We start from the raw sequence: 14,062 nt of genomic DNA on the forward strand, positions 1-14,062 counted from the left end.
TATGCTGTGCTGAGGGCACTGTGCTGAGACTACAGGAAAGGCAAAGATGAATCAGACTGAATTCTTCCCCAGTAGTGGAGCTACGACTTGAACTGAATAATTAGAATACAAGGTAAGAAAGGAAAAGTGCCCTAGGAGACATACAGATAATTTTGTATAGGAATGCAAAGGAAGGAGGCATGACTTTCAGTTCGTGGATATTGGACGAGTATTCTCCTCTACAATCCATTCTCCACAGAGCAGCAGAAAATCAGTTCATATTACATTTATGATCAAAACTCTTCAACAGGTTTTCATTGCACATATTATAAACCCAGAGCTATCATGTTAGCTTCTAAGGTCAGATGTGATCTGGCTTCTGCCTCTATTCTCTCCCTCATGTGCCCTAGCCAGAGCAGTGTTTCTGTTTCTCGAACATACCAAGCTCACTCATCCTCAAGCTTTTCCATTTGTCAGTTCATCTGCTGAATGCTCTGCTCCCAGACTTTGGTTTGGTGGACACTGTCCTATTTTCCACCTTCTAGCTCCCATGTCACTTCCTCCATGAGGCCATCCTTGAGCACTCCAGCTAAATTAGCCGAAGGTACCTTCCTTTACCCTCCATCTCTCCATAACTATCATCATTTTATTTGCTTCCTAGCACTATCAAAATCTGAAATTGTCCTTTCTCTTGCCCATGGATTTATAAATTGTCTATCATCTGTCTTTCTCAACTAGAATGTGACAAGAGTAAGGATTTGTCTGGCTTACTTGCCGTTGTGTCTCCAGATTAGAACAATACCTAACACATCACCAGCATGCAATAAATAATTCTTGAAGATTTACTGAATAAAGAGTTTTCTGCACAGGGCAAGAGTTTAGACAAGAATATTTAACTCCTTCCAACTCTAATATCTTATAAGATCAATTTTCCATGCTAATTCCTTTCAGCTGGATTAATCATTTTGTCACACCTGGGTTTTGGGTCATTGTTTTTCTCTTGCTCAACAGACACTGTCTTCAACTGTCAGCTTACATGAATGCATGTGTTTAGGTGATTCACTTCTAACTCTTTCTAAATCATGATTAACCTTTTAAAAATAAATTCCTAAAATCTCGACTAACCAGTCATACTCTTCACATGTTTTTTCAATATTATTTTGTACTTTCTTCTAGTTGATAGATGTTGGGTTGCCTGTGCCAGTGTTAGCTAATTGAAATAAAATGCATACCACATATGTCATTTCTCAGTAGCCCCACTAAAACAAGGTAAAAAGAAATAAGTGAATTTAATTTTAAAAATGTATATATGTTTAAAGTTTATTTATTTATTTTGAGCTAGAGGGAGCATGGGAGAGGGGCAGGGAGGGAGAATCTTAAGCAGGCTCCGCACTGACAGCACAGAGCCCGAAGTGGGGCTCAAACTCACAAACCGATGCGATCGTGACCTGTGTTGAAATCATGAGTCGGAGGCTTAACTGACTGAGCCGCCCAGGTGCCCCAAATTTTAATAATATATTTTAATTTAATTTATCCTAATATATCTAAAATATTATTTTAACATGCAACAATATAAAAATTATTCCTGAGATATTATACATATAAAAAAAGTTGTGTTTAACGATAAATTATTTTATACTGCTTGCGTATTAAAATTTAAAGTAATTCAAATTAAATAAAATTGAATATTCAGTTCCTCAAACACACTAGCCATGTTTCAAATGCTCAGTTAACCAAATATGGCTAGTGGCTACAAAGAGGTCAGCGTACTGCTACACAGCTATGGTAGGTGCACTGGTGCAGGAACTGTCTCTTTGGCAAGTACTTCATTTGCTGGACAGGTAAATTAATGAATAATATGCTGTTTAATTTTTAATAAACAAATGGTAACACAGAAATTAATCAGTTGCACTGTTTCTCCAAATATGTGTTTAATTACTGGTTTTGCTGGGAAATGTCATCAACAATAGCAAAAACAGCACTAGAAAATAAAAATACTAGCGTAATTAATGAACGTCGTGAGAGTATGCTGTTGTAAAAACAAGTGTTTCATATGCCTTAGGCAAATTTAGTCACAGGGAGAGTTAATTCAGGGCTGTCCTAAGTGTGTCAAGATTCTGATTCCTTCCTTAAACGTGCTGAGAGCTCTGTTAAACACAGGCAGAGCAGCGGCTGGAGAAAGGCTACCTCCAAACGCTTGTGATAAGAGGAAGCTATTACCACTCATGCAGCCTTGCATTCACGTGCGCCTCTGCTGTAAAAACCAAATCATAAAATAAATCAATAAATTCATACACACATACATGTATACATCAGTAGAAGAGGAAATGAAGAAAAAGAAGCTCTTAGCTTCCCTAGTGAAGAGGTAAGCCCTGGTCAGAAAGAGATTCTTACTCTCCTCTGAGGCTCCCCTCAGATGTAAAGATGTGTGAGTGCACAATTAATGTGAGATTATTCATGGAGGAAAGAAGAGGTGGAGAGGGAGCTACAGAATCACACCAGATTAGTGGCCTCAAATACATGTAACCTGAATCCGACTGAAAGGGAAAACTGTGTTCCTGCCCATGCCACTGGGATAGAATTTACCCAGTACCAATATGCAACACAACTGAACTCTCTTTGATGGATTTTTTTTTTGCTATTTAAAATTTAAAAATTATCTAAAAAATGAAGAGGAAGACAGATTAATCAGGACACACAAGCCATAGCCCATTAGGAAAGGAAGAGAGCAAAATAAAATGTTAGCTAGCCTTAGAGAAAATAGATTGAAATGACAAAATCACCTCAGACAAAAAATACACATCAAAAAAGATTTTATTTTATATTTTGAAAGGTTTATTTATTTTTGAGAGACAGTGCACAAGCCATGGAGGGGCAGAGAGAGAGGGCAACAGACGATCCGAAGTTGGCTCTGTGCTGACAGCAGCGAGACTGAGCCCAATGCAGGGCTCCAACTCAGCAATGACAAGATCATGACCTAAGCCGAAGTTGGTTACTCAACTGCCTGAGCCACCCAGGCGCCCCATAAAATATTTTAAAACAGGGGCACCTGGGTGGCTCAGTCATGAGCCAGTTAACCATCTGACTCTAGATTTCAGCTCAGGTTGGTGAGATTTTAACCTCACCATTGGTGAGATCCAGCACCTCATCCATCAGGCTCTGCACTGACAACAGGAGCCTGCTTGGGATTCTTTCTCCTTTCTCTCTGTCTGCCCCTCCCCAACTCGTTCGTGTTCCCTATCTCTCTCAAACTAAATAAGTAAACTTAAAAAAAATATTTTAAAACAACCATGATATTTAGTCAAAGTAAAATTAGGCCACAAGTGATCGCTTATGGTAGATTTACTTTTTCAAAGAATGTTTTCATGATTTTGTAACTTATTTATTAGTGGGCTCTAAAGTGTGTGTTTGTTTGTTTGTTTTTAATCTTGGTTCTTTTCCATGTTATTCCAAAGCGCAGGGGTTTTTTTTCCCTCAGTGAGTTTTTGGGGTTTTTTTTTCCTGAATATTTTTCTGGGATCTTCTCCTCCAACCTATCATCCCACATACATTAATTTAAGTTGTGTCTTATGTTTTCTTAATAAACATCAAAATAATATTGAAATCTAATTCTAGAAATGGCATGGATAATGGCTAAGAGCACTGTATTAGTGATAGTTCTGCTTTCCATGAGCCCAATACCACCAGAAAGGGATTCCTATGTAACGAGGATCCTAATGTTCTTGCTGGGGAGCCTGTTTGGTCTTCCTCTAAAATTCTACTGATTTTACAATTGAATCAGAGCACATAGGAAATGTTCTATCAAATTTTTACCCTATTTTGCATTGCTTCACCTGTCTCCCAAATAAAAAATCTGTGGCTTAGCATAAAGAACACTGCTTTAAGGAAGAGGATAGGGTGAATTTTAGTCTGATTTCTGTAAGAATGTTGCTAATGAGACCCCTCCAGTCACATCAGGGACTCTGAAGTTTTTTTCTCAACTTTCACTAGACACACAATTTGAAATAAAATCCTCACTGTTTTTTAGAAATGGGTAGATTATAAATTATAAATGAACTCAAAGCAAATAACTCATGAGAAATAAGCCACACTCTTAGAAATTGTAAAATGACATTCTAAAGTATTAACATACCCTTTGCTAATTGGTAAGAAAAACTGAAAAAGCAATGAGCTCGTCTATCTTCTATGTAATCTTTGATTTTATATAGGAAAAAAATAAAAGCCCAAATAAAAGAACACAAATATTCTGACTTGGCTTGGAATGAACTCCAGCTTTAGTAGATAGGAGTACATCAGACCATTGTATGTTGATTAGACAACTCTTTAGAACAATATAAATCCTTTAACTCAACCTGGGATTGTTCACACTCGCCTGATGATAACAATTACTTTGACTTCTTTGGAGATTCTGCTTTGGTGGGTCTGGGCTGAAACGTTGAGATCTGTAAATTTTTTTTAAGTGTATTTATTTTGAGAGAGAGAAAGCAAATAGACTCCAACTGTCAGTGCAGAGCCTGATGCGGGGCTTGATCTCATGAACTGTGAGATCATGACCCAAGCCAAAATCAAGAGTCAGACGCTTAACTGACTGAGCCACCCAGGTGCCCCCAGATCTGTATTTTTGAAAAGCATTCCTAGAAAATACTTAGGATTAAGTTAGTTTGAGCAACGCTGCTTTATATTACAAGATCCAGTAACCTTACTAATGTTAATTCGGTTCCTGAGTCTCTTTACTACTAAAAAGAATTAGACACGTCTCAGCTGTCACAAAAATTCTGATCAGTTTGAAAATCGTATTTCTCAATGGGGAAAAAAACCAAAACGTGGTAAGTCATTTTTAGCTTTGTTTGTATAAATGAGCACCATCCACCCACTTACCCCTGCTCCCCACAGCTAATTTCCCACTTTGAAAACTGAGAAAGCGGTGCCTAGGACTCCACCATGTCAGACTAGATAGAAGTGACTCTGCCAAGATAATCACATTGAAGGCTTTACCTGAAATCATCTACCGACTTCTGCCTGTGAATTTAAACAGCTCAATTTTGATATAAAAAGTGAACAGCAATTAATGAGTACTTGGATGTGAATAGATCTTCTCCGTGCATAGTCTCCATGGACCAGAAAAAAAAAAAAAAAAAAAAAAAAGCACGACGTGTGGGAGGTCTTCCTGTGGTTCCATCTCATCCCTCTGCCCCATCTTCAAACACAGCAAGACAGATTTACCTTCTTTTATCTTTACCCTCCTATGCAGTTTTCCACTAAAGAGTCTGTTGGTATTCTTCAACTTCCTATTCTCTCTAAGCTTCCTCCACCTATTAACAAACCCCTTTTGCAGGGTGTTTTAGCCATGAGTCCTCCCAACATCCTGTCCTTTGACAGTGTCATTTTGTTCCTCCCTGACACAGGCCCTACCCTCGGTTCTGCCATGTTAAAGTGACTTCTAAGCAGTAGATAAGCACTAAATATTATCAGAGGGAGTATTATCATACTTTGTATTTGAAATCATAAAATCTTATCTCTGTTTTCTCACAGGAGTACCCATTATCTCCATTTTCCACAAGGGGAAACAGGCCCAGAAAGATCGAGTGACTGCCTCCTTCAAATCAGTAGCAAGCCTAGGACTGGCGCTTACACGCTTCTACTTAATTATGTTTTCCAGTTAGCCCATGTGCCTGTCACTCAGATATTATTTCATTCAAGAATTATTTGCTCTTTCTTCCAGATCGTTAATAAAGACATTAAACAAAACCAGACCTCACGGTGACCCTATAGTCAACACGTTGCCCTGAGTCATTAGGACTTGTCCTCCAGCCAGTTCTCAGTCCATGTGACAGAGCACACAGCAAAGCCAATGCTAATTAGGTTGGCAAATAAGATTTATTGAGATACTGTATCAATGCATTACAAAAATATAAATACATGTGTGTTAAGGTACATTCACTGTGCTCACTGTTTTTAATTCTATTGAGAATGCTATCGAGACTCTCTGGCACTATTTGTGTTTGTAAACCTATTCTTCTATAGGAGAGCTCTTTTAGCTTTTTGATTCCATTCTCCCCTCAGTGTTTCAATCTTAACAGTGGTTCTGTTATTTTTTTTTAAAGGATTGCTTTCATAATGGCGACTCAAATACAGATTCCTTATTCCAAGATGGTTATAAAGAAGATGAACCATCAATAATCCCATGAAAGAACACTGGGCCAAAGAGAATTGTGGACATCTTATAAGCGCCTCGGGACTGGAATGAGGATTTCTGATTTCCAGATCTCCTCCCTAGCACTAAACAACATGGCTTCAGGGCCAAAATTGTGATGCTCAAAAAAGAACTCAGAAAACTATGCTTGTAAGTGTGGCCTCCAAATGGAGCACCTCCCATTCATGTCTGATTTTTAGACCCAGTTTTCTATGGCTCCACTCCATTGAGTTCATTTCCTTGTCCTAGAATTCCTTGTACTTAACTGCTGCGTATGAACCTTTGTTGATACGCTGAAAAGCTTTACCTACACATTTTTCTACGTACATATTTTTCTACCGGCTTAAGCGATTCGTTTTATAGAATTCTTCTATCTCTTAGTGAAAATGTGAAATGTCATAAAAGGCAAGGAAATTCCATGTAAACCAAAGTCCAAGTGGTCTCCTGATGACTGCCCCAAAGCATATTTTATATGAATAGAAATTGGGTCAGCTAGGAATTAAACTAACAACCACCATATTTCCCTAACCACAATTGCACAACCTTACGTCCAGGATATTCACAGCTGAGGACTTTGCCAGTGACTTGCCAGAAAATGCTATGCACATACAGTTTTGGCCTGCCTTACAAAAGGTCCCTTCTGGGCAGGCTTTTTGTTTTTGCTGTTGGCGTGAGCCATTTCACTGGGATCATACACTGTACGTATGTTCCAAGTAACACGAGTTTTACAATCGTAATATCCATTAACTAAGTAGCTATACCGGAAAGTAATAGCTAATTTAAAAAGTAGACATCACCTATAAAGCTCTTTGCTAATTGGTGGCACTACTCACTGGAGTAAGAGCAATGATGTTTCTATTAGTTTGATTTTTTTAATTACAAGTATACAATATTTAAAAAGGGTTTGAGATTTGCATGGGAGAGACATGAATTACACTTTAGCACACCGGGTGAAGAGATTTCACAACTTTTGCTATATTGTTTGAAATACATACATATGAGCCATTTTATATGTGAAATAGTATGAATTCATTTCTCTATGATAATTGCAAGAATTGCTGCAATTATAAGTGCTGTTTAGTAATACCAATTAATATGAAATGATACTTACATGCAAGAAAAATGCATGATTCAGATTTGAAGAGTTGCTTGTGGGGTCCTGTCCCATCTGTTGAGCTTGCTTTTATGCCTGAGGGACATTCTGCACAGACAAGTTTACAGTTGTCCTAGACCGAAAGACCAGGGTGCCTTATTATTAGCAACAAACGTATGTGTGTTTTCCTTTAAGGATATCAGCTGCTGCAAGAACAAACTTGCAAAGCTTTTTCTGGGTGTACTCCTATGTGGCAGTGAAATAGCTTGAAATAGCTTTCTCTAAACTGATTCTTTTGAGTGGTACTGTGTCATCATTTTTATTAACTGTTGAAATACAGAAACTAAATATTCATATAACTACTTTAAATACAAACATGAAAATGGTTTCATAAAGATTGATAATATCAAGACCTGATTCAGAATGTAATTTACATTCTTAAGTAACATGGTTTCGCTATTGATTAACATTTGTTTACAAGTTTCGTAAGAGTATGATATGGAAAGAAAAGTGAAGTAGAATAGAACTATCTTATGACAGAATAACGCTAACTTTTTTTTAGCATTTCCTAGGTTTTGCTCTGTGCTAAGTACATTTGGTGTACATACCTTGTATCATTTCATCGACCAACAGCAAATATCTAAGGCAAAATCTATTACTATCTCCATTTCACAGATGAGGAGTATGAGGCAGAGAGGGTGTAATTTATCCTGAGTATACAGCCGGAAAGCTGAATCTGAACACAAACAGTACTCCACAGAACTCTTGCTTTGGAACTCAAGCTACCAAAAGATAAGGTAGGTTGGTGATTCTCAGACTTGGGGAGAGCTCAAAGTCATGTGGAGGGCTCATTAAAACACAGATTGCTGGGTCTGACTACCAGAATTTCTGGGACAGGAAGTCCAGTCCGAGACCTGAGAATCTGCATTTCTATCAAGTTTCCAGGTGATGTGATGCTGCTGTTTTGCGGACCACACTTTGAAAACCACAGATGTAGATTACTCTGGAAGTTAGAATGTTTGAGATGTGCTGTGGAGATTTCAGGAAGTAGAGATGCTACCATGTGACAAGAGAGAGAAAAGGGAGCGAGCAGACACTAAGGTAGAGAACAAAGCAAGATGTTCAGGAAGAAGAAGGCTGAGGAAGAGAAAGGTAGGATGTAGGGGGCTGTGTCAGTGTGCAAGTCTGTGGTCAGGAGGAGAGGGCAGGTGGAAAATAGATGTCGAACCCAAGGAGGGAACTTTGAAAAGGAACACTGAAAGTGCCACAGTAATTTCTACTTCAAAACTCAACCTTGGAAAAGTATTTGACTTTTCTAAAGCATGAGGACATAGCAAATAGCAGCTAGTAGTGGCAAAGGTGTCAATCTGGGAAACAGAAAATGATACTCAGTCCTAAACTGCTGGCAATCCTGTGGCAGCCACATTACCTCTCTGGGCCTCAGTCTTGTAGATCTTCATGTTAGTTATTCTGGTTCATGTTTAGAATCCTTCCTTGTTTTTCTGGTCTCAGTTTCAATTGACAGGGATATTGGGTTATGGCTTTCCAGTACATTTGCTTTATAAATCTGCTTCTCTCTTTCATGTGTGTTGCTTATGAATTGATCATACCATTATCCAGCCTGAGTTAGAATGGAGACGTATGTATGAATTTATCAATGTTTTCTTATTAAAAGAAGTGACACTTACATTTATCTCTAGTTTTGGCTTGAGTCATTCCTTAGGCAGTGCTGCAGATAAACTTATTTATTTTTAGCAGCTGGAAAAGAGAGGACTGCCTAATGTTTGTTGCTTTTTGGGCCTGCCTTCAATGTAGAAGTCTGGGAAAGCCATCAATACAGTCAATGAGAGAAGTGAGGCACGCCAAGGTTGTTTTCTTGGTTATAATTAATGGAGGCCACTCAGGGGCATGTAACATTTACTCTCAAATTAAGATAGCATGCAACATCTCCAGCTCACCCACTTCTTTGCACTAAAGAATTGAGGCACTTTTAAAATCAATAGGCAAGGCAGATGGGTTTATTTCCATGTCTGGGTCTCAGAAGGATTTAAGAGGGAGATGTTCCAGTCTAAGAGACCAGCAGAGGAACATAAGGGGCTTGTGTTCCTCTTAGCATCACACTGGAGATGTCCTCTTCTCCCCCAGGGTGGGGCCAGTCATCTTTCAGTCTCTGTCCCTGTACTATTTTAACCATAACCTAAAAAGTGTGTGATGATGGGGCTTGAGCCTACCTTTGCATTTCTTAACCATAGCCTCCTTTTTCCGGCTGTATATTCACCTTCTGATGTATAGTAGGGCAGATGAAAGAGAATCATAACAGCAATTTTGTGGTACTTTTTGTGGTACACAGAATTTATAGTACTTTTCATATACTCATCTTTCAAGTTTAAAAACTGTGATCCAAGAGACAAGAAAGTGGCTTCTCAGGATCACACAAGCTGAGCTGGTAACAGAAGCCAAACTAGAGCCTGGGTCAATTTGAGCCAAGAGATCCTCTGGCATACCACATCTCTCAGACCTTGCTACCAGTGAAGGCTTTCCTCTTGTATTTATTTCCCACTTGCACACACACACGCTCACACGCACTCACATGTGCTCAGAGCCATTCACGTACTTTTTCACTCTCACACGCAAACACATTCATAGTCAACACACATAGTCTTCCCTGTCACACACCCTCAGAACATCCCCTTCCCGATGTGGCCGATGTGGCCTGCTGTTGGAGGCTCAACTCGTCCACGCACATTCCTTTTTTTCAATAAAAGTGATCCGTGCATGGTTTGAGACATCCTATCAACACCCAGCCAAAGGTGCAAACAAGGACTTGGCCTGCATGAGAGTTCCCTGTGGAGGCTCTAACTCTTGTTTGGTAGTGCCAGATTAGGTGATAGTCAGTGAGAAATGGAATTTTCGAAAGAAAGCAGCCAGAAAAGGATCCAGGGATAGGATTCTCAGGTGAAGTGGTCTGGTCAAAAGGGAGTTGGTGACAGGGAGTCAATGACTTCAAGAGTGAATTTTAAAGATAAGAATCCAGTGATTGAAGGGGACCAGATTCCAGAAACAAAATCCAGGTACCTAAAAGTAAGGTGATGGAGAGAATTAGGTAGTATTGAGGCCTTTGTGGCATCAGAGAATAACTGGAGTGAGAAGTGCTGTCCCAAAGCTCTGCATTAGCCATGACGGAAGGTGGTTTGGTTGGAGCTGGGTTTTACTGGCCTCTATCAGGTGATCCTTTTGCTTTACTCCATGGCAAGTTCTGACACTTAGGGTCTTCACTTCTTCCTGGGACAAAGGAGGCAAAGGTGACTATAACTAAGTCACACAGTGACAAAGCTTAAGAAAGACTCAGATTTTATAATTCTTTGGGGGCAGTAACTATAGATCTATACTACTCTCTGCTGTCCTAGGAGGCAATCTGACAAGTGTCAGGTGAGACGTCACTTCCTGAAGCTGCCCTGAATTCTGCGGGGCCAACAATAAAGTTTCTCAGGAAGCACCTGACATCTGGTGTGAGAACAATCTAGAACATGTTCTCACAACCTCCCAGAAGCTGAATATCAAGTTCATCCAGACTTGGATCACAATGATCCCTGTACATAGCTTTTAATTAATCAACAAATTAGTCAACAATATGCAGATAGTTAGGATAGTTATTTGGCGCATCTATCACCTTCTCTCTTTATATACGCTGTTTTATGTCTAAGCAAAGTGGGTGGCCACAGGTTCAGTGAGATTTAAGCAGTACAAGGTAAGAAAGGACATTGCCTCAATTATAAATTCTACCTCTTGTTGGGGCATTGCCATAATGTGCTTTATTTAAGGGTCTAACTATTTCTTTACCAATAATAATGAAGCCAGAAGTTTTTCACTCTACAAAAAATGTATTTACATTCTACCTTGCTCTAGGCAACTACCAAGTTTCAGTCAGTTCCGAATGCCACAGTGAATATACAAGTATGGTGGTCTCACGTTTTGACGAGAAAAGGGTAGACACCTCTTAGAAATGAAAAGCAAGTATCATTTCCTAATGGAACTTGGCTTTTATTCTAAGTTGACATCTGGACCAATTGGCCAATATAGGCTTTACGTTTTAAATCTTGAAAGGGAGAAATAGACTAAATAAATTTTATTTTAGGATTGACCCGCCACCCTAATTTTTATCTCCACACAAACCTTCACTTAAGGTTAAATTATGATATGGCTCTCCTTTGATCTCTCTACATCAGTTGAACGGTGAGTCAATTCTCAGTGTTTACATTATAGTATCATGATAACAAAAATATTGCAGCAGTTCTGTTTTACTATTCAGACTTTCTCAAAGAAGTGATCCTAACGCCAAATGAGTAATCAAAAACACCAAAGTGTTCTATCTGTTGTTAACATATCAACCACCAGAAAATCTGTCTGCAGGAAAATCACCTTCTACAAGTGAATAAAACAGCAATCAACTGGATTATTTTTTTTTTTTAGTTAGCATGTTAAATCTGTATAACAATCAAAAATATAAATATCATGTTTTTACATAATGTTCACTGGATATAATTCTTTTCTCTGGTCCGTAATAAGTTATTGTTACAACTCATGCTTCACTTGTTTTTATTTTGCTTTTCATTTTTGTATTGCCAAAACGTGTTACTGACCATATAAGGCAAAATCACCCGTGTGTAGAATACCACGTGGCAAATGCTTGCATTTCAATTAAAACCAGATCTCTTGACATCTTTATGCATCTGAGACCTAGCCATATGAGGCTAACTCTGTCAGCCTCCCCCACTTGATCAATGTAAGCACATCTATTCTTAGACTATGAAATATGTGCCGTAGGTGTCGAGGGAAGAATTGCTGGGTTGTCACAGCTGCAGCCTGGTGGGGAGTACTTTGTGTGGTCTGTGAGCACAACTTTTCTGCCTTCCTTCCCAGCTGTGCTCCTCTGAGTGGGCGAAGATGTACCCCAGACGCATCTTCCTCCTTGTGTTCTCACACTAAACTGAGAAGGTTAGGAAGAGCATAGAAAAGAGGCCAAACGATTGTTCCTCACAGATTGCCTGGAAGAAGACAAGAAGCCACTAAATGAATGAATCATTCTTGGGGAGTGGCTGTACCAGGCTGATAACTCTATTTGAGTCAAAACTAAATAACTTTAGGAGGAAAAGAATCTGAAAAATGTTCGCTAGAAGATACTAGGGGAAAAAAACAAACTAGCATTTTATTTTGGGGGCCTGGGTGGCTCAGTGGGTTGAGCGTCTGACTTCGGCTCAGATCATGATCTCATGGTTCGTGAGTTTGAGCCCCGCATCGGGCTCTGTGCTGACAACTCAGAGCCTGGAGCCTGCTTTGGATTCTGTGTCTTCTTCTCTCTCTGCCCCTCCCCCACATGCACTCTGTCTCTCTCTGCCTCTCAAAAAGTAAAAAAAAAAAAAAAAAAAAAAAAAAAACTAATAAAAAAAATTTTTAGAACAAATTTAAAAATAGCATTTTATTTTTATTTATTGGTGATTAGCTTAGAGTAGAGTCATTTGATGACTTCTATGGTTGTGTAAATGGTAAAAAGACATTTTTCCAATATTTCCAGACTAACAAAAGATAGGTTTTTGTATTGCTACCCCAGAGTGTGTTTTCTTTTTAGCTAAAAAACAAAAAACAAAAATACCCTATTTTATACTAAAGTCCATTGCTTCCAGAATCAATCAGAAGCAATAAAAGAGTAGATGTGATGTGAGAAATGATAATTTTCATTGGGTTAAAAGTAGAAGAATAAGCTAAAATCCTAATCACAGGAACCACCACTAACAAGGTCCATACCATCTGAAGCCTGGAGCTTACACAGCCACTTATCCTAACTCAGGCTTCCAGTAACTATTAGAGATCATCATGAAAAATCCCAGAATCTCCTGTTTCTAGTTATTTTGAGGATATGACCATTATTGACGTTGTTCATTAAATGGTCTAAAATTAAAGAGTCTAACATGCAAAAAAAAAATCAAAATCTGAAAAATAAAAGAAAGGTAAAAATGTCTTCCAATTTATCTTAACTCTGTCCTATAGTTTATGTTTGGGTAACATTTCAAAAGATTGTACAAACCAGTTTATCACCACTAGTATGGAGGAATCAAAATAAAACACAGATTACTGTAATGATAAAAAAAAAAGTGTCCTTAGGCTTAAAAAACAATCTTGGAAGAAAAAATTATTCTAATTCACTTAGTTTGATTGAGTTTGCCCTGGTAGCTAAAAGCTGTTTATTTTTGTTGGAATACATGTAACTTTTAGAAATGTAAAGATTCTTTTGCCTTTATTATTAGATGAAATAACATACTTCAGGTTCAAGCTGTTCATTTGAAGACCACTTTTGTCTTCCTTTCAGAGTAAAATTTTTTCCAGATACCCTGCACCTGTTTTCACAACCATGACATAGCCGGAAAGTTTTCTTCTGCTTAACATTAGTTGCTAAGCAGAATGTATTTCAGTATGCCAGCTGTAAAATTGTCAATCAAGCAAACATTGCAAGTGTTTGGTAATCTGATAACACTTAACAGCCATTCTCTGATATCTAGCAATCAATGCTAGGATATTTAACTTGAGCAGAGTCATGCTTTTTATTGTGTGAAATCAGAGATGTGATGAAAAAAGTCTGAAATCTCAACAGTTCCTGGTGTTTCACTGAGGTTCTTGTTTGATTCTCTTAATCTCTTTATTGGAAGCACTCTGTCATGACTGACCATGTTCACAAAGGTAGAAAAGGTTTTATCAACAGTAGCAAAGGTTTCCTCTCAAGTATCAATAGGATAGAAATTGTT

General features: G+C 38.4%; 1 long non-coding RNA gene across 10 annotated transcripts in view; it reads left to right on the forward strand.

Annotated features, from left to right (window-relative positions):
• LOC109502461 overlaps positions 1–14,062 on the forward strand; it is a 306,856-nt gene that overhangs the window by 199,823 nt on the left and 92,971 nt on the right. For all 10 annotated transcript variants that reach the window (XR_006583358.1, XR_006583356.1, XR_006583355.1 and 7 more), the window contains 2 exons: positions 6,084–6,322; positions 7,941–8,062. This is a non-coding gene — a long non-coding RNA (uncharacterized LOC109502461). The remainder of the gene's footprint in view (positions 1–6,083; positions 6,323–7,940; positions 8,063–14,062) is intronic.

This window comes from Felis catus, chromosome A1, assembly GCF_018350175.1.
Source record: "Felis catus isolate Fca126 chromosome A1, F.catus_Fca126_mat1.0, whole genome shotgun sequence".
NCBI classification, from domain to species: domain Eukaryota; kingdom Metazoa; phylum Chordata; class Mammalia; order Carnivora; family Felidae; genus Felis; species Felis catus.